The following is a 21560-nucleotide window of genomic DNA, read 5'->3' on the forward strand; positions in this document are numbered from 1 at the left end:
CCTTCTGTTTATGCTGCAGTTCTCTAAGATAGAAAAGATACTGGATATTTACCTGATCTGGACAATGAAACTCTACTTGTACATTTGTTTTCTGTCATAGTGAACAGTGTTTGGTGTGCAAAGCACAGTGTTTATAACTTGGAATTTTAATTGAGCTTCAAAGAGGAAAGTTGCATAAAACGTTTGTGAATTGTACTTCTTAACAAACTTGAAATTTTGGACCTGACGTTTCTGAATCTTCTCTCTTTAGTAGAAGGTAACTTAAGCGGGAAGGAAAGGTGAAAAGACGTGCTTTCCCTAAACTTTCAGTCCTTCATTTGGAGTTCTTATGCCCTTGATCTATAACATGAATAAAGGTTTATGACTTTAAATAGATAAAGGATACTTTTTCAGACCAATTACTGCATGTCACCCTGTGGATGTAGTGTGTTCTTATGTCTGTATTCTGGTTAATGGTTTTAAAGAAGCGAGAAGAAATTAAACTGTGGAACACATTGTTATTGTTATTAAGGAAACATTGAGAGACCAGCTATTGTTGCAACCCTTTTAGGCTGGGAACTTCACAGACTAAAATGCAGGTTCTACTCTCTTGAAAGTGTGCAGTCTGAACAGAATATGCAAATGTATCAGAGGACAAGAATAAAACATGCAAACAGGACGAATTATCTAGCAATCTGCATTTACTGTCTTTTTTTCCCTGCAAAGAAGGGAGTTCTGTTTAGGGCATGAAATAGGAAGAAGAAAGGCAGCAAAGAGGAGGAAAGTGAAATGGGCAGTGATTGTGGCTGGAGTTAAGTCAAGGAGATGTGCAAGAGTGAGCATGTATTTATGACAACCATTATGAGTTATTTTATCTTGCACCCAAGTTATCAATATTTTAAAGCATCTCTAAATATAAGTTATCTATATATAAATTGTTTCTTATAAAATAGATTATTTAAAATATAGTTCTAGAACGGGAGCAAATTGCAGTAAATAATTGAATGTCAATTTTTAAATGTATAATATTTCTGTAAATAGTATTTTTCTTAGAAGCCCTGGTGGAGGCTTTCTTTTGTTGTTGAATGCTAGTTTTCTATTTCTTGACCAATTTGTCTTGTTTTAAGGTTTGAAAGAACAGGGAAATGAATGTAAAGTTTTCCTGGTTAATGGTGGAAACTGCGGCTGAAAGGATCTTCTGAGCTTCAACATGTTCAGATGGAAATTTATAAACTTGGTGGTGGCAAACCACTTTTCAAATATAGCTCTATGTGGTGAGGCTGTCCAAAGCGTGCGCGTGGCTCCTTTGCTTCAAGTTTCTGTTCATCATCTTTTTATCTCAGATAGAAAATTAAAGAGACTCGTTGATGTCACTTGTGCTAGTCAGAGCCCTTGAGGCAAGTGGCACTGTCAGTAATACTATTTTGCTTCTGCTCTGAAAAAGTATGCTATTCCCTGCTTATCGTTTCAAAGACTTGGTAAAGGAATAGTGATATATATTTTGTGTAACAGCAGGCAAAAGTCTCTGCATAGGGTCATGAAATGATGTTTTTATCATGTTGTTTAACATTGGGGGGGGGAGCAGTCAACTATGGCGGCATGTCTTTTAAATTTCCGTCATAGCTGTTGTTGAAGAGGACTCTAGTAACCAGAGAATACTGAAGTCAGAGGCTCTAATATCTGTATCCTCTGTATGCTATCTAATATCTGTATCCTCTGTATGCTATCTGAAGATAGCAAAAATACACAAAATGAAAAAATCTCAGATGGTCCAACTGAACAGATCCTAACAGTGTTTTATTAAGATTGTATTTTTCTCATTTTGGATAACTTAGGATAGTTTTCAATTAATTTCACTTTGCTTTCCTAGTTTAATATTCTAGTTTTGAATTGAAAAGACTGAGGTCAAATGGATGTTTTAAAATATTTCCTCTGAAATTAAGAAAGAAAAGATAAAATGGTGATTTTTTTGTAAAATATTATGTTAAGAAAATTTAAACCTAGTTTAAAATTTGTTAGGTATATGAAAGACTTCTGCACAAATAATGTGATTGTCTTCACATTTCTGCTTTGGACACAACATTAAATTTGTGTATCTCACTAGACTGCGTGAGCATGTGAAGAGTTGGAGAACATGTCAGATAACTCATCTGGAGCATTTTTTGTTTGTTTGTTTTGAATTCATGTTGTAATAGAACAGATAAATAATTCAAAATCAGAATAAATTGAGCCTTTGGTATGTGGCAAATGTCTGCATGTAGTCATAGTGACCACAGTGATTCCTTTTCTGCCCATAATGGTACTCCATCGATGTGGTAAAAACCACTGAAACTAACTAGATTGCAAAAAAGACTTTTATTCTGTTGTGACACTTAAGCACTTACCTCTAGGTTTATGTTTATTCTCTAAAGACTAGCATTTCATCCCTGTTTTTGGTCCTTTTTGCTTAAAATTTGTGTATATGTGATCAAGATGACGTCAGGAGGTGGCTGTTTGGCAGAACGTGGTGTGTAAGGAGCGTATGGAAAGATGATGATAATGATAGCAGGGGAAAAAACTCAGAATGTTTATCCAGTGGGCTGTGGCAGCGAGCTTACACTTAAACATATGAGCTTTCCTTCCTGTTTAACTGGTATAGCTGCAAAACGAAGAAGTTGGTAACGTTGGAAAAAGATGCAAAGTGACAAATTCAAAAACCAGGCCGAAAAAGTAGTCGGGAATGGGTATGTATGTTCAAAACGTGTCCTTGACCATGACACTGGTAGTCTTAGCAGGAAAGCTCTAAGGGGACATCTAAAGGCTACAAAATGAAAGCCATAGAAATATTCTTCCCACTGTTTGAGACTAAGGTTGTGAGCAGCAAATTCTATTGTGAACAGCACATCTGAAGGAAGCAAGGCATCTTTCCTCCCCTGTCAGCTGAAGCAATTGCACAAAGGTCTGGGGTGCTTGCTGTTCAAGACTTTGGGATTTAACTTTCAATGTTACGCCTCCTTGGTTGTTATAGTAATCAGTTAATACTAAAACTGTGGTATTCTTGGAGATATTAAGCAAAATTTGTAGAAATAAAAATAATATTGGGATATGCACTAACTTGAAAAAGTCAGATGTTTAATAACACATATGACATTATATATAATATACACATTATAAATTTACATATAATACATATAAAATTTTATATAAATTTATATGAATATATAAATACACAATTGTCATTTTAGATTTTTATATATGTGTGTATACGTAATTATATATATAAATATAATATAAAATGAAAATTGTTTTAGTGCAAATTCCAATTTTTCTTTCCCAGGGTTTCACCTTGATGTTGGAGGAAGGGCTTGTACTTCTTGAGCAGCTTCCTGAGCAAAACAGAATGCTTCTATATTGTTGTCAAAATAATCCTCTTGTCTGTGCTCTATTGTTACAATGAAAAAATGGTGCATAGAAATCTGAATGAACAGGTAAAAGCATACTGCTTAGTTCTGCAGTCAGCTTCTCAATTAAATTTCAAGGATTTGCTAAATGTTATCTTTACATCATCAATAGGATATTTGAGCAGAAGGGGCTTAGAAGGAAGAGAAACGGTAGCGAAATGCACTCTTCTAAATCATTAACTCTTGTAAGTGAATCTGAGTAACAGTTCAGTTCATCTTTGAAATCACTGTCTTTTTTTTTTAGTTGTCAACAGAAGTGCTTGATATTTATTTAAACCTGTTTGTGAATACTTAATGCTGTTCTTATTCTTGAACATCATTTGCTTATGCTTCTTTATTCTTGCTTCTCTGGTATGTCCAGTACATTTTCACTGCAAAATTTTGGTGTTATAGCAATCGCTAAGAGTTTATGTAGTGTCTAAATCGGTTTACAGGTCAGGCATAACTCCTTAGTGTTTTCCTGAAATAATTAAAGGAAATTTTTGATGTGAATCTTTAGAACTTTTGAAGGAAGGAATAAGGAGAATGATAGTCCTTCTGGAAAATTCTGTTCACGTTTTCAGATGTGAGTCAGATTCATGGATTACTGCAAGCTTTCCTGTGAGATACATTTACCTTTAAAATGGAAGTGCTTTTAACTTTTTAGTAGTACATTCGCCTAATGCACTGTTTCTCCATAATTGTTAATTTCCTGGGAATAAAGCATGATAGCTCTTTCCTCACTTTTTTTTTTTTTTTTTTGTCCTCGAGCCTTAAAAGGGCATCTTTTTATTTTACAATGTTATTGCATTGTGTGGTTGAAATTCATCCCAAGGAATAGATATTCTGTTTAAGCACATAGTGGACACTTTCATAATCTAATAGTTACTAGCACTGCATCTCTCTATTTTTTGCATTGAAATTGTTTCTAACTCATGTGCCTTACTAGTGATTGTAACAAAGTTGTTTTGCACTCTGCTTAAGTTGTTTCTAGATTTTTAAGGAGATGGAGGAAGAAGCTCTATCTCTAGATAGCATAATCTCTAGGTTATGGTCAAACTATATTAAGGCTTTGAGTTTATTATATAAAGAAATAAATACACTTACTTTCTTTTATAATATTATATATTTAGCATGGGTGGATGTGCAAGGAAGTGCTGACATCTGAAGCTATAGAAGAAGCTTTAGAGTTTTATCTCCTCTTTGACTCTCCATCAATAACATTAAATCTGTTATGAGGCAAAGTATTAATAATGCATCTCTGATAATGTTTTAAGAGAAATATACTTCTGTGCACAATTTTCTAAATATTATAGGTCTTGGCAGTGTATTATCTTGAATGTGTTTAACAGAAAATACCGAGTGAAGGACTAGCATTTTACAACTGTTATACTTGCACTTGCCTTTGTTTTGCAGAGCGAGTTGTCACTGACTTAACTCTGAAGCATTAGACAGAGTAACTGCTGTTAGTATTAATGGGACTTCACTCTATATTTATCTTGCTCAAACGAGAGAAACTTGAAGATAAACTAAGAATTAAGAAAGTCAGGTGTCATTTCTCTTGTTGTTAGTTACGTGGACAAAATACTGAAAGCTTTTTTCTAAGCTCTGAAGATATTTTTTTTTGCCTCTGTACTTGCTTATCTCACAAGACTTTCTTTACAGCATTTCTTCTTAAGGTTGTATTTATTCTATGAAAAGATTAGACCAGGGCTTTTTTTAAATACGTGATGTAGTACTAAGGAAAATGTCATTTATATCTTAATGAAGCCTGCAAGGAGGTTTCATCAATAATCTTCAGTACAAAAGGAACTTTAGTTAAAATATAGACACGATATGTCTTTCTTCACCTGAGACACCAGGGGAACTGAAAGTATGAAGTGAAGGGATAAGCTGGCTGACTGAGAAAGAATTATAAATTAGTCGATTGAAATGTGCAGACCTTACTGGATACTGCTAAGTATATATTAATTTACATCAGGAAGGAGGAAATTGTACATTGATTTTAAGATATGTTTCTTGTGATTTAAAATGTGAGGAATGAAGACATCTAATACTTTTTTTTACATTAATTTATTTTTAAAATTTTTAATCTTAATTTCTTTTTCAATTCATATTTGTGCTCTCTCAGGTACTAGTAACTTTTCACTTAACTGTTATGCTTGGTATTTTCTAATAGAGTGTTTGATATTAGCTATAACTGTTAGCCATTGGTTCTACAAAAAATGGTGGGTACTCTGCACTGTGCCTTTTTAGTATCTTTGTGTCACTGTAATAGAAAACAGATAAGGTAAATGATAAGAACACAGGTGAGAAAAGTGAGTAGTGGGGAATTTGAGAAATCTGTATGTGGACAAAAGACCAATATATAAAAGGCTCTTGGACCGGGATGCTGATTTTATTAAAGGTGGTGTACTTATGAGTTTCTTTAATGCAAAACAGATTATTTCCTTTTTAAAGCACAGATGTGAAAAAGAGACTACTAGGTAGAATCTCCAGGAATTATTACTTCGGACACTCAGCTGCTTTGTGTTCATTTGCATTTTCTCTGAGGTTCTAAAAATCCCAGTGGTCACAATGATGTTTTGATGGCTTTGATGGACAGGAATGGATAGAAGAGAATAGGGGATTTAGAAAAGAGGTTCTCTTCTAGTTCTCCCTCATATTGCTGTGGTTGGGCCTGTGTTTCATAAATATTATATAAGTTACTGTACAATAAACCCCAGCATTATATCAGTAGCAGTTTTGCTATTAGCCCTTTCCATACTGGGGCATTTCCTTTCTGTGTGGAAATTAGATACAATGAGTAGTTGTGGTTCTGCTCTAATATAGGCTTGGAAATTCCCTTCAGGAGGAAAGACACATCTAGGAACACTCCACCTTTGGGGCTTATGGGTGAGACTGCAGGTATCCCTTCTGTAGCACTGCATTCATGATTGAAAAGATAGATTTTAATTTTTTGTGAATGTTCTTTAAAAAAAAAAAAAAAAAGTAACCACTATCTGTGCTTTCCTTCTATTTCCTGAAGGCTTTCTGAGGGTGGCTTGGAGAAGAGCTCTGCTTCTCAAAAATGACACAGCCTGTAGGAGCTCCATTTCCAACTGGCATGATGGCAGGGTTCGTTCTGAGGTGATCTTGCAGGACCCTGGAACCCCATGCTCCTTTTTGGATGTTGGTGATGTCTAACCAGCAAAACTGAGCAACTTGTCAAAGAATTTCTCTCTAAACTCCTGTATGAACAAGAATTAGAATTACAAGTTAGAGATGAGTTGGTTTTGTTTTTAAAAAAAAAAAAAAAGAGAGAAAAGAAAAAGAAAAAAAAGAAAAGAAAATTCTCCCTTTAGTAACAGTATGTTTTTGCCCTTCAGTGAATCTGAGTAGTATACAGTGAAGGAGTTCAAAGCTTAAAATACCGCTTCTCTTGTTAGTGAGCATTCTAAAAATTTCATAAATATATGAAATTTATGTGAGAACTGTGTCTTTTTTAGAAGGAGGTTGCGAAACTAGTGTATAGTCTTTCCTACATATTTTTGAGAGAACTGTAGTGCCAAGATTCTTTTCTTGGTGATTGTATATTGACAGGTTGTTACAGAGCAGGATGTTACAATGGCCCTTCATTTCCATTTCAGTTCTTCCTCCCTTGGGGTAGCATATTGTTTTGTGCTTCCTATTGGGAGAGCTGTCTTATACAGAAGAGATTTCATGAGAAGAAAAATGCAAGTGTGTGTGTGTGTGTGTTTTGTTTTTTTTTTTTCTTTTGGACCTCCAGTAAACACTGCCATTTCTGTGGCAACACTTGTGCTAACCCCGATTTAGAAATATCGTTCAGGAAGAATTGCTTCCACAAGGACATACCATAGCATAAGGATCTGGTCAGTCTCCGGCTATCATGGATATGGGGAATACCTCTCTATGAAGAATGTCTCATGGAAAGCCCTGGAATGAAAATTCAAAGGTGATAGAATTCCCATTTTTCAAAAGTAATGGTTCTGAAACTGTTAGTTTTCTAACATTTAATATTATCAATGGATCTGCTTAAAATTCATGAATATTTGTAAGGCTTCAAGCTTTCTCAGTGATAAGTTAAGAAAAGACTACTTGTTAAGATGGATTAACATTGTGGTATTCTGTCTTTGATGCTTTGGGTGGGGACGGGAAAGATTCCACAAGCATTCTTGTTCTGAATTGCTAAAACTTCATAGTTCTTTCACCTCCCCTTAGAGTACTAATGTTACTTCAATTTCTGTATGCTTAAGAAATTGAGGTATTTAAACATCACTTGATGCAATTTGTGTAATGAATTTTATACAATCTCAAGGATTAGAATTACTTGATGGTAAAGAGCCGTATTTGTGTGGGCTTAATTTTTTTTTTTTATTCTCTCTATGAGCATCCCTTATATTCTTGTGAAATCAATTTCACTTCTGACTGTTGAAAAGATCAGATTATTAACAATTTTATGCCTTATGACTCAATTATATATAGTATAATAAAAGAATATAACTGCATATTCTTACACTTTTTTTTTGCTTTTCATAGCTTTTACCTGCAGATATTTGTAAGTTTGCATAGCTGTAGAAGATTTGCAACATGTGCTATGTGCAAGCAGTACATAACAGTGACTGTGGGGAGCTCTGTAATAGAAGTTGTCCTACCAACAATCACTTCATCTGGAATTTGAACCATGTAGTACTTGTTACCTGCTGCAATTATAATGATTTGGCATATTACAAATTATATGCCAAATTATAATAATATAATGCTTATATTGCACCTTTGAGGTGAAGATGTGAGTAGATGCTCTGCTCCTTTGCACTAGGTGAGGTAAGCAGTAAATCCCTAATGATTTGCAGTGTGCAATATAAAGCAATATGTGACAGTTGAGGTTATTAGAATACAAAGCAATGTTTCTTGGGAGTGTTTTGTTGAGTATATTTAAAAGTAATGATGATGCAGAATATGTTTGTCTTTTAAGTGTTTTGCCCAGTATTTTTCTTCCTGTCTGCATTAACCTAGAAGTAGCAGAGTTGTTGTTTCCTTTGAATTTGACCTGTAACGGAGAATCTAGTTACTTTGCCCTCTTTTGCTGTTCTCAGCGTACAGAGAAGTACTAGCAGACTTACAAGAGGGAGGCATGCTCTTTTTTTTTTGGTTGTTGTTAGAAGTATCAGGAATACTGACTTCCTTGTGCTTGTTCTGGGAATCTTCAGATGTCTGAACCCATGACTGAATGGTGGTCAGGGATCCTCTTGCTTCCTTCAGAGTGCTCTTTTTCCCCGAGTGCTCTTTATATGTTTGGGTCTATCAGATATAGCTACTTTTTACTAAAGCCACATCCTTTTCAAACTTCTCAAATATCATCGGAATATTAAGAGGAAAGAGCCTCAGAAACAGAAGTAATAATTCTGGTGACAGTACAGTAAATGTAATGAAGCCAGGACTTGATATTTCTAGTTTAAAAAACGAACTCAAACCAGCAATACCTTTCATAAAGAAACAAAAAGAACATATAATATTAAACAAGTTGATACACAATCATTATAAAAGTTACTTAATTCCTTCTTAATGTTTAAATTGTGGACTAACCCTTCACCAACCCTTCAGTTCAGCCCTTGGAAAGGCAAAAGTCTAGTTCATTTAAAGAAGTTGCATTTGAAATGGCTGGACTGAATAGCTAAACAGTACTACCATTTGCAGAGGAAAGCATTCAAATAGAAAAGGTCGGGTAGCTGCGATACGTATAACTGCAGCTAAATTTGTTGGAAGCATTGGAGTTAAGTAGAAGTCAGAGCGTGGAGAGTGTGACTCTGCTTATACGTTATCAGTGTTCATAATGGGAATGAAAATAGTAAGCAGAGTTTAAAAATAAAGTTGACAAGCACGAAGGGGTGTAAGGCAGGATCTCGAGTTAGCAAGAAGACTTAGTTGCATTCATTTTCTGTGTCATTGGGCAAACTGCATGTTTTAAATGTTAAGACCTGTCAAGCATCACTGTGCTTCTCTAAAGGCTAAAGTTTTGCCACGATGAAGTTTTTTTTCTTTCCTTTCAATTAATGTAAGGACATGGAATTTTGTAGCATATTGGAGTTTTGCAAAACCTGCTCACTTTATTCTTTGAAAATAATAGAAAGCAATTGGAAGTAAAATGTACCTGTCTGCCTGTTACAGTGTATTAAAACGTCTATATTTTTTTGCAAATCTGTTTTAAAAAAAGGAAAAAAAAATTTGGCCCTGTATTAAAATAAGCATCTCAGGGTCTTTTCTGTGGATATAAATAATCTAGTAACTCTACCATTAATATAGTAATGAAGACCCATTTGGAATTATCTTCTGAAATTATTTCAAGACTTATTTTTGCAAAGTGGTGTACTGTTTCCACTAGTCTTTGTTCTTGCACATGCTCATTTTGCAGAAGGCTCCAATAAGGCACCTGTCTCCTAGGAGCCAGAAATTTTGTGAAGGTCGTTAGTTTGTCATTAATAAACAAACCTGTAGAATTCTTCTTTGTGCATTATGAAGTGCTACACATATGAACTGATTCTTGAAATGAACACAGTTCACTTCCTACAGTACAGTATTTCTTTTTTGCTAATTTATGGTGATTCCTCCTGACATAAGTAATATATGACCATACAGTAATTTTTTTTACTTATTTTCACCTGTATTTTAGGTTATTTTCTCCTACCTGTATGTAGCACTGAACTTATAAATTGTAACTTGTTACTTGTTGCTGTCCTTTTACCTTTAAAGGATCAGGCTGACTGAACTGGAAGAGCTGCTTTCCTCTGTGCAAAGAAACAGAGAAAACAGTATTTTAGTTAAAATGTGCATGCATGTTGTTACGCTGGGGGTGGATGTGATTTTGTACCAAATGGAGGTATGGGAAGGAAGATGTCTGAGAAAATATTTCGAAGATGCAGTTAACCCTACTTAAAAAAGGCAAAACCTGCCCCCCCCCCCCCCCAGTTATTCTATGTAAGATAGTGTGTGACAAAAGACATTATTAAAAAAAATAAGAAAAAATTTGCAAAACGAGTTTATCCCATCTTCTGAACTCTCATAGTGCTAATGAGCATGCAGATATCACTGCTGTCACTGCTGATAACTCTTTCCTAGGTTTGGTATGTCTCTTTATATCATGAACTTTTCAGAACAGATATCTTGTAGCTATACTTATCTCTATACAGCCTGGAAAATGTAGTACCTTTTAAAGGACATTGGCTGTTCTTGCTATCATGCTAGCTTAAAGTTAGGAAACATAACTAACAAGAATTTTAGTTATGGTATTGCAGAGTTCTAAGTCTGATTTTGGTGCAAAATATATATTTACTGAACTGTCAAAAGAGTAAAGTAGTGAAGAAATACCACTGGGCTGTATCAAGGAGGAATTTGTTTCCAAGTGACCGCTCTTGCAGGGTGTGACAGGATGAAGTAGCTGGAATATGGGTAAGGGTTCTCCGCCTGTCAGGTGATTATACAGGGAGCCGAAGTCAAAGCCACATCCTTTTAGGGGGCTTGAGAAGCAAAGGGAAGATCTTTGGGACTGCAGCTTACTTTAGTCAGGGAAATCTTACTGGCATTTTTATGACAGGATGAATGATAGGTTGTGCCCTCTTGCAGGGATTTGAAATGTTCTTGGGAAAATAAAAGAGTCTTTTTCCAGGGCTGGTGAGAGCATGCTGACTTTTACTGTTATCTCTTGTTAGTGATCAGGACAGGTCTGTCAGTCTTCGCCCTTCCTCCTTTCCCGAAATTCCCCATACTGTGAAAATGCACAGTATGTAATTACTGGAAGGGTTGGTTGGTTTGTTTTCATCTATGAGATTTTTGTCTATCAAAATATTTCTTTACATGAAGATTAGTCTTTTTACAGCTGTGGTGTTATATAAGAAAATATTGTCTCACAATTTATGTCTCAATGGAACAAGATCCACTTTTGGATTACTGATGGATAATTGCACTAATCGTGCAGTAGTATTTGGTATTGTAGATATAGAATCACATAACTGCCAGAGATGTTAGCAGTAATACTTCTGCAGAATCCATGATAATCTTCTGTTCCTTCCGTGCAATCTCATAATTTTGTGCCACTCCACAGTCCTCTGGTGGTCGTCTTCCTCAGAGCTGAGGCTGTGTTACTTACCGCAGTGGTGGGGAAGGGCTAGGTGCGAGTCGTGTTTCACTTTCTTCTCCCCAGCAAAGCACTCGACCAGAGAAGCAAAGTGGACGGTAGAGTCAGTTGTGCTCAGACAGAGAATTCTCACATTCTAGAGACACGGGGAAGCGAGGCACAAATCCTGGTGCCCAGCACTGTGATTCTGAAGACATAAAATTCTGTAAGAAAAAGTCCTACCATCCGGTGAGGTTGGATTAACTAATGGTGTATGAGGAGCACAACAGGTGGAAAGTGAATGTGACTGTCTTTCAAAACCCTATTGATTTTTTTTCTACAAAAAAATTAACAGTATTGCAGTGCTTGGTGGCACCTCTCCCATCGCTACTGTAGATAAATATGTATCTAGGACAGATTTTTAAATGGAAAACAAAACTACAGTTTAAGTATATCTGGAACTTTTTATGAACAAGTGATCAAGGTTTCTAGGCTTTGGTTATTAAAAATTAAAAGGCATTGTTACATAGTTGATCAGATATCATGATACATGATATGATTGTTCCAAAACATATTTTTTGGAATGTATCATGTATAATTATATGGGAATGCTAGTTATTCCAGTACATTTTTTTTTTTAATTTCACAAATCGGTAACAAATCTTTATTTTTTTTGTTAAGGACCTAATTCAAAATCTGTTAACGTGACACTTCAATAAGGATTGAGCCAGCACTTTAAAATGGTAATCTTTTGAGAAAGGTCATTCAAGCCCTGTTCAGGCAAAAGTGAATCTTTTCAGTGATGATTGTTTACAGGCTAGGGTGCTATATTCTAGAAGACAGTGACTTGGGGAAGGATGCAGAGGTTATTGTAGATAATCAGCTGATAATAGATGCCTGCTATGCTGATGTGGCTAAGACAGCTGATAAGTATGTTGAGGTTTGCCCAGGATGTGAATGCTTATTAGCTTTTATGTGGCATTAGTAGGAAATGTACTTGCTGGGTATGATATAGTAGGGTCATCACTGATCAGAGTCAAGAAAATGCTCAGTTTGTAGATAGGGAGAATATGCCCAGTGGTAAGAAATTGAAGAAACCTAGTTTATTTCTCTGTTCCTCCTCTTTCCCCAACCCAAAACCCCACAGCCAAACAAAAAAAAAAGCCCTGACTAAACTAAACCCCAAACAGTGGCTCTGTCAGAATTTGTAGTTACCTACCAGCAAAAAGGATGGCTGAAACTACAGCCTCTTTATGCCTCTATCTGCAATTTAAGGTTACTTTGCCTTTTTACCATTGGAACTTAAAGTGTGAGTTTTAATGAGCTTTTAGAGCATCTTGCCTAGGCATATAAAGATATTCTTATGCCCTGATTTATGTGTGGTTGTGTAAGATTAGGCTCTGAATCAGCTTGAAGTGAAGCTTGATGCTGGTGTTCCTGATTGAAATTCCTCTTGCTCCCTTATACAGATCAAATCAGCTGACTGCAACCTATTCTAGCTTTGTCTTACACAAATGTTGTGAAAGCATGCTGTGTTTCATCATCCAAATCCATAACGAAAGTAGAAGTGACTCGGGCAAGGAACCAGGGACTTCTGTGTGCCTCCTATTTTAGCTGTGGGATGCTATTTTAAATCCTGCCTAGGTAGTTAAAATTATACAATCCTGAGCTCAGGTTGACCCAACAAGTATAGCTGTGTGACACCCATACTAGGCACATAAAACACTGGCCTGTCAGTGTTGCTGGTTGCTTCTGCTGACCTTCACATCTTCTCTTCTTCCTTTTTTTTTCTTCTGTATTGCTCTCTTTTGTAGAACTAGTTCAGTTAAAGTTGTTTCTTACTGTCAATCACATGAGATGCAGTACATGATTGTGAGCGTGAGCTCAATCTGTTTTATCCGAGACTGTAAATAGCTAAGAGGCAAAAGGAAAAGCTTCTTAAACTGTATCTCATCCAAAGTGCCACATTAATTCTTCCCTTCTATTCTAGTGCAAACTCAAGGGTGTCTGTAGGATACTGTATATCACTGATGAAATTATTGCTGACACTTTTGACTTTGCACTGAAGCAGACTGGAAAGAAACCCTGATGCAATCAGTGGTTGTCTCTCAGCTGGTTGTGTGCTCAGGCTTCATACTGAAACCTTGCTGGCTGTTCTGATTTTGTTTGTTGCGCTTTTGCCATAGTGTGTTCTGAAACGGTGGTGGATATGCAGGACATGGCAGAGTGTGAGTGCAGGCCTGAGACTGACCATGTATGTATGCTGTGAGCACAAGCAGTTGTGTCCTCCTCTTCTGCTGAGTATAATTGACTTTGTGTGTTAGAAGCTGTACTAAAGCTAAACAATATCCATTAAGCCAGTTAGCCTGTCAAAGAAGGGCGAAAGAGTTGAAACAGTTGGATTGTGATGGTTTTCTTTTCTTACATTGCCTTTACTTGTCTAATTATTTCTGTGGCGATGTATCTATTTCTTAAGGAGCAATGGTCTTATTAGGTTTTTCAGAAAATGTCTTGTCGTGATACTGTAACAAAGATAATGGAAGACACATTCTCCAAGAAAATGTGTATTTCATGAAAAATGAGTGTTGCTGTTCTGAAAATGTTTCTATGTCCCTCTCACCTACTGATAAGATTTAAATAACTTGCAATATATAAAAAAAATCAGTTTGCATTTGATAGCATAACAACTAGTTGCTTGTATTGCACAGATAACTTCCGTTTGTGTGTGTAATGAAATATCTACTTCTTCCTCTGTATAGATGGCCGCTCACTCTGCCCTGTTTGTTAGAAACTATTAAAATACAAGCTGAAAGTACATAGATGATTGGGAAAATGTGACTTTATATAACCACATATTGGCAAAGATTTGAAGCAAATGAAGCTGCTATTAACTTATTTAAAAAAAAAAGATGGTAATTTTTTTTTTAAGATACCTTCTATGCTCTGATACCACATAATTTAAAATCACTATCATTCTCAGTGGGACTTTATAATAAGCCTGCAAAGCAGCTGCCAAGTGCAGATATCCAACATTTACATTCAGTGTTGTGTGATGGTAGCTGTGACATGAGTCCAATTAAAAGCTTGGTCTGCACACTGCAGATGTCCTCTGAATATTAATGTGTACTACAGACAGAGCAGATGGAATCTTTTTAAAATATAGTGCAGTGAATGGAAAATTAGGGTTAGGTTTCTGATGGAAACTGGGAGATAGTCAAAATTTTTTTTTTTGCATTGCTGAATCACAAGAATATCTGTGTACTGTCATCATCTTTCCTTATATATAGGAGGAAATAACTCTTTATTATGCATCCAGATAAAAATACAGCATTATGTCTTACTAAAATTGTTTTAAATGCCAAATGCACTGAGAAAAATATTAGGAATATATGCAGTATTTGCTGTGCCTTAAAAGATATGCCACTGCCTAAAGGACAGATGATGCAATAGATAACTTCTAGACATCCTATGCTTCAACTGTTATTTGAGGAGTTGTTCATTGACAAAGACCATGTAAAAGTGTATATATGAATGTGTGTTTAATTGGGATTTGGACATGCCTTGTGAGGAGTATTAGGACAAGCTCATCCCAAACAGGAGGGACAGCATAAAACTAGGAATAAAAGAGGATGACAAGAACATCAGTGATGCACCCTACTGTAGTGTGTTGCAGAACCTAAGTTAGCTTCCAGAAAACAGCAGCAATCCAGCTGTGAAGATGTGTAGATTAATTATGTGTGTGTTTACCTTGCTTCTTTGGTAAGCTGAAATATTAAGTAAAGTGCTGATAGTAGAACTATATTAAAAGTCTTGGAAATAACAGGGTTAAGCGCGCTACTGAAACAGAAAGCGGAAGCGTTGTTTCTATGTGAGTGAGAATTGTAGTTGTCCTCCTTTCTGCTGTTGTAGTCATCCTTTTGGGCAGAATGCAGGAGTGTGAGAACGGAATGAGTATATCAGGAGAAGAGTTTATAGAAAAGGCAGTGACAAGATATGTGAAATATGTAAATCCGGTACACTGTTTAACTCACTAGTGCTATTACTGTAATTGTGACGTGCTTGCCTCCCATCCTTTTTGTACTTAATTTTACAACAGAAGTTTCTGGCCTGAGTAAGGGTACTTGCCTCGGTGATCTATGCGTACTTTCAGAGAAGTTGGTTGTATGGCATTTTTGAGGATAATACTCATATGATAGTGTTTTTAAAATCTAGACCACAGTAAGACTGAGCGTGCAATTGCCCTCGAGGTTTGGGAGAGAGCAGCAGTGACTGCATAATCTCAGAATGAGGAGAAGCTGTGTCTCGACCTCAGACAGCTAGTTCTGGTGTTGCAGTCCCAGACCACTGGTGTAGGTGCCATTCCCTTTAGGAGGGAATGTGTAAAGTGCCCAGCAGAATCAGACTTCCCTGTATGCATCTGAGATTGACAGACCTGCGGTGGGTCACTGCTCTTGTGGAAATTTTCGTAGTATGTAATACGTTCAGTTGATTAATCAAAAGTCCCACTAATAACCCAGATTTCTGAAAAAGGAAAAAACAGGTGACCATGGCTGATTTTACTGACAGGTCAGTAGTGACTGAGACTGTGCCCTTTGGGGCAAGGACTTGCGTACCTTAGACTTAATAGTAGTGGCTCTGGGCTGTGATGGAATACAAGTTTTTTATGATAGTGAAATATATAAAATATTTAGCTCAGGCTTATATGTATTTTTTTGTCTTTTGTTTGTCTCAGTTTTATTCCCATTGCGTTGACCTGTACCTAGTTCATTTCTCTAATATTTGGAAAGCCATCCTTTATAAAAGAGGCACAATGAATCCTTTATGGAAGAGGCACAATTGCAAACAGTCAAAATGGAGAAGTTGACTAGACATAACTAACTGACATTTTTGGACTCATTTGAAAAATTCTTTGGGATTTCCAAATATGTTCAGTGAAACTCAGCTTTCCAAGTAAGCCAAAAGAGAGTCAAGTGTTGTTAATTTGTAACATGTAGTAGTGACACTGCACCTTATCACCAATAAAAGGCTAAAGATTAGCCAGAAGTCTTTAAATTCTGACATTTTAAATGATCTGAACACGTGAAGTTAAGTCTTCTAAATATCTTGGAAATCAAAGCCATAGTAAAAATCATTTGAAATACAAAAGTAGATTTACCTTTAAAAGAATTGTATTTGTCGGTCTGAGTTAAATGCTGCTTTGAACAACAAAGTTCAAAGTTTCTACCAAAACAATTTCAGAGCAAAGTAATATCTTCATTACATTTCAAAGGTCTTAAATACCCTGAGGTATTAAAAATATATATATACTTTTAGTATCTTCCATTTCTGCTGTGATAGCAGTCTGGTAACTAAAGAGGTGAAATTTGAAACCTGGCTTGGTAAGGTAATAGAGAAAAGTCAAGAGACTTGGAAGAAGAAAAAGCTGTCCTTCATCTGCCACTTTGCCAAGACATGTGGATGAGTTGCCCATATTTCTTGTTGTTTGGGGGATGCTTCGTGGTTCCCTAGATGAGATGCAACTGTCTTTTCCTGTCCGAAGCATGTATTTTAATGGAACTTACAGCTGTTTCTTCTTCATGTGGTGATTCTGCTAGTCTGTAGTTTCAAATTCATCTTTAACTCTTTCTAGCTTTTTTGTTTTCAAAGCATCCCCATAAAAGGCCCTTCCAAAACGTGTTCAGTATCCTATTTTTCTTTATCATCTACTTGGTTAGATTTATAAGCCTAACATCGTTCTGGCTCTTAAAACTTTTATAATACTGCTAATGTGGCTCCTTTGCTTCCCTATTTCTGAAATGCCTTCCTCCTTGCTTGGGTTTAGGAGCAAGCTTAAATTTCCCTTTCTCACTGAACGGTCACCTTAGACAGTCTTACTGTGTCTTACCTAGCAGTGCTGCCTGCCTGTCTCCCCTCTCTCCTGGCAGTCTTTTGAAGATTTGTCAGTTTCTTGTCAACTCTGCTAATACTATGAGGCATCATTCCTTTTCTGTGCTCTGTATAATTTTGTCTTTCTAATCTTTGAAAAAAGTCTGTCTTTCATTTCAGTCCCTAACAATCTTTGTTGTAATGTCAGCATGCAGTTATATCTTTAATCACTGTGAAATGTGTCCTTTCAGCTGAGGTTGCACCTTAGGACTGGGGCTTTGTCTAATTCCATATTTGGAAAGCAAGTGCACCTCTTACTGCTGTCTATTTCATCTTTATAATATAGACTACACCCATGAAAAGCAACTCCTTAAAAAACAAAAAAAAAAGTGCTAACTTTGGTGTTTGGCTAGATCTCTGAAACACGTCAGCAAGAAATAGGAGAGGGCTGTGTGGGTAATGCCATTGCAATGTCAGATAATATGTAATGCTGCTTGATGGTTGTTCCTTCTCTGTGACTTGTATTTACACTTCAGTCGGGCTGTATTACCTCCTGAGTTCTGTGAGCAGAGCTTCCTTGCATAATGTGATTATGGTCCTTTTTGGTACTGAATTAATCTTTGATAGAAAAAATCAACATAGTACCATCCCACAGTGTGCAAATTCATGGAATCTCAATCATGGAATGAGAATACTAAAATAGTGATATATTTTTCTAAAATGTCTTCAATTAACAGAAACAAACCATTCCTCTTAATAGCAGTTCTTGACTAGCACATTATGACTGGAGAGTCCCCGATTTATTTCAGAAAGCTCAGTTAAGATTTTTGGGTTTCCTCAAATTTATCAACTGTTTAAAGTCTGTCCATCCCAGATTGCATATTAATTTTTTTGTATCTTTTTAAAAAGAGGCAACCTAAAATAGTATGATAGCTTTAATAGCTTTGTAAAATGTCTTTTTTAACTGACACAGACATCTTGCTTGTTGACTTAAATTTTCCTTTTAAAAAAGTTAATACGTTTTTTTCTATTACAGGGATTTTAAAACAACTCTGAATGCAAGTACCAGGAGCTTCTGTAAGATTAGGCTTCTAGACAGTATTTTTCCATTTTCTTTCTGTAACTTCTAAGCCCAAATTAAAAAAAAAACAATTAAATACGGAGACCAGGATGTGTTGCTACTTTGGCTTTATATATTATATCTTTAGCTACTTAACACTTTTTTTTCTTAGTGCCGGAAATGAAGACATATCTATGCCTCTATTACTTCTCCTGTAGTGGAGAGATAAACTGTGTTTAATATTAGTGTACTTTTTGTTATTACTTTCCAATTTAATAAATATAAAACCCTCTTATCAAAAGGATCTAGATGCGTCTACAGGCAATCTTGGATCATGGTTTCTATTTTTGTTTATCCATGTTCTGTCAGTTCATCATCATAAAGAACTTGCTTCCTTCCTAGTGTTCCCTGAGCTTTTGTCTTCCTCTGAATATCTGGCATGCTTCAATTGACACAACATCAAAATCTTTCCCATCCATCTCAAACCAGATTCTGAGTTTCCATCATCTTCTGGAGGGGAAGGAAAAAAAAAAAGCAGCATGCATAGAACTCTTGTCACTTTCTTTCTATTTTCCTTTAACAAAAGATATATTGGCCTGTAGAGTATTCTGTACCAGAGCTGTCTTTGAAAAAATCTGCTAGTTTATAAAGCCTCACTCAGAGTCCCTACCTTATCAAGCAGACATCTGGAAGATGTTGGTGGAATTTGCTGCTGTCCAGGAGGGACATCCAGATGGAAGTCATGGATACCTTTTTATTGGCCACAAGGAACCCCCTTATTTTACTTATATTTTCAAGAACAAGTCTAGATCAGCATTTAGTAAAGTATGATTGCATACCTGGTGATGGAAGTCTCTTTTCTGCTATAGCATTAAGTTTTAATTACTAGAAATCCTTAAATGTGGATTCTTCAATCTTCAAACTTTCTCACAGTTGTGATGGTTCGTTTTGATGTGAGTCCATTAACATCTTGGTGTGTGGAAAAACAGTATGACAGCTGTAGTCTAGCACTTCCTTATCATAACTTGATATAACATTCCATAGACAGTCACGTCTCAGATTCATTCTCCGCTCTGCTTCTGGTATTTCAGCTTTAATAGTTTATGGTGTGAACTCACATGTTTCTGTAATCTTAATTGACTTGTTAAATAAGAACTGTGTACATTCTGTTTCTCTCTTTGTCCCTGTTCACATAGGGCCATAATTCAATGTGATGGTACTCTGGAAGTCATTGCTGCTGATTTGTTTTATTCATACCTGTATTGTACGCCTATGCTCTTTGGACTCTGAGCACTCTAGGTTGCATAAATTCAGCAGTAATGTAAACTTGCTATCTCTTTCATCAAGAAATCTTCAAAAATTGAGTTGATCAGAATTTTACACTGAAGAGCTGTATTAAAAGAAATCAATTTTTTGTATGCATGGTAGACTTAGTCTGCCTATTACTATAAATTGTATCCAGAATCAGAAGCAATTGGTATGTTTTTTTTTTTCCCCTTCCCCAATTATAATTAAGAAGTGTTCACAGAAGTCCGTAAAAATGAAAGTCCTTGTGGAGGAGGAGGGGAAACAGGGTTTCTAAGGTGTCCAATACAGAGTGGTAATATCTAGTACTCCAAGCTCATGCCTGGAATGATAATTCTTATTTTGTCATTTTGTCACTGATTTTTTTTTTTTCTGTGCCCCTAAACAGATCTTTTAAGCTTTATTTATCCTTTCCATAAGAATTTAATACACTTACCACAGCATGTATTGATGTTCTTGGTATGTTTAAGAGGGTAGCTTTAGCTGGGAGAATGATTATTGTCATTTTTCTGTTCATTTCAAGAGAAATAACCTATGCTATTACAGAAGTAATATAACTTTAAAAAAGGTTTACTCAAGTCCTTTACTAGTCGCTTTTCAGTACGCTAAAGGTATCCCAGGCATTGTAGGAAAAGCACTATTTTAGGTCTGGTTTGTAATTTGGGGTATAACTTTACTGTCAAACTGTTTGGCATAAACAGTTTTAATTTTTTTTATATGGTTTTCGAAGCATAGGTAAAGTGGGTAATATCTGTGTCCTTTTCTTTCATGTACTCTATCAGAAATGGAGCTGAGTTTTCGTACCTGCCTATAACCATAGTTAGGACTCTTGTAAGCTAAACACTTTAAGCCAGACTCCAGCATCAGATATTTCAAAGAAATCTCCACACTAAAGGACACTAAAGAATTTTGGAGAAATGCTTATTCTTTCACCTTTAGAAAGTGATAAGAATATGTTTGAGGTCAATGATTTCCAGCGTTACCACATACCAGTCCCTGTCTCTGAAGTTTTATATACCTAATTTTTCAAGTGAGAAAACAGAGAGAAATGCAGTCACTAACATGTGGAAGTATAGCTATCATGGCAGTAGTGCTATTTGCTGTTTGATATAAATCACATGTGTAAATTAGATTAGCAGAATATACAATACCACTTTATTTATAAAAGTGATTCAAACATGTTTATTAAATAGTGACATAAATCTGTTTTGAGGAGGGGAAGTTGTGCAGTCTTTTATTAGCAAATGTGTACGTGACTGATGTTCTTGCAGAGTTAGCTGATCAAAGGTAGTATCAAATGTTTTTGAAATTGTGAAGCTGAGCACCTTTATAGCATTACTTCTTCCATGAGCATTTTTGGTAGCGCTGCTCCTATAAAAGATCCTTCTTTTGAGGAACAGAGTTTTGTGACACGGGAATTTGTGACCAATTCTAGAATCAAACTGAATTTACAGTTGACCATTGCTCAACTGTAGCAATATCAGGTTTATCAGGCTCTCAGTCTGTTGTAAACATTAGGGGAATGATTCTAAGGCTAATTGGCCAGCACTTGGAGAGGTCTTTTCGGTGTAGATGTGATTTAAAAAACAACAACAACAACAACGTTTTTGACATGTATATAATGACTTGAAGAATGATTTCATTTTTGTTACCCTTTGAGAGACAAGAGAAATAAAATCACTTAGGAAACGTTTTGCCTTTTCATAACATAAATGTTATGATGCGACGGGAAAATCTATTTATCTATATAGGAACACCTTTTTTTTCCTCTCTTTTTTCTTAACGCAGGAAAAGGAGAATGGTGAGTGAAGTTAAGTGATAC

At 35.9% G+C, this 21560-nt stretch overlaps 1 protein-coding gene across 1 annotated transcript in view; it reads left to right on the top strand.

Moving 5' to 3' along the window:
• Window positions 1–21560, top strand: part of PRKAR2A (protein kinase cAMP-dependent type II regulatory subunit alpha) — a 73283-nt gene that overhangs the window by 1066 nt on the left and 50657 nt on the right. The gene's annotated exons all lie outside the window — the stretch shown is intronic.

The sequence above is a fragment of the Struthio camelus genome, chromosome 14, assembly GCF_040807025.1.
Source record: "Struthio camelus isolate bStrCam1 chromosome 14, bStrCam1.hap1, whole genome shotgun sequence".
NCBI classification, from domain to species: domain Eukaryota; kingdom Metazoa; phylum Chordata; class Aves; order Struthioniformes; family Struthionidae; genus Struthio; species Struthio camelus.